This window comes from Saccharomyces eubayanus, chromosome VI (genome assembly GCF_001298625.1).
Source record: "Saccharomyces eubayanus strain FM1318 chromosome VI, whole genome shotgun sequence".
NCBI classification, from domain to species: domain Eukaryota; kingdom Fungi; phylum Ascomycota; class Saccharomycetes; order Saccharomycetales; family Saccharomycetaceae; genus Saccharomyces; species Saccharomyces eubayanus.
In genome coordinates, this window is record NC_030981.1 from 236505 (window position 1) to 236751 (window position 247).

Here is a 247-nt window from a genome sequence, read left to right on the forward strand (position 1 = left end):
TCAGTGGAAACAATGCTTGATGATGGAGTGAATACGCTAGTGGAAGCGTCAGTGGAAACAGTGCTTGAGGACTGGCCAACAAAGCCAGTAGAAGATTCAGTTGCAACAGTGCTTGAGGACTGGCTAACAGAGCTAGTAGAAGATTCAGTGGCACCAGTGCTTGATGATGGGTTGAATGCGCTAGTGGAAGCGTCAGTGGCAACAATGCTTGATGATGGAGTGAATACGCTAGAAGAAGTTTCAGTGG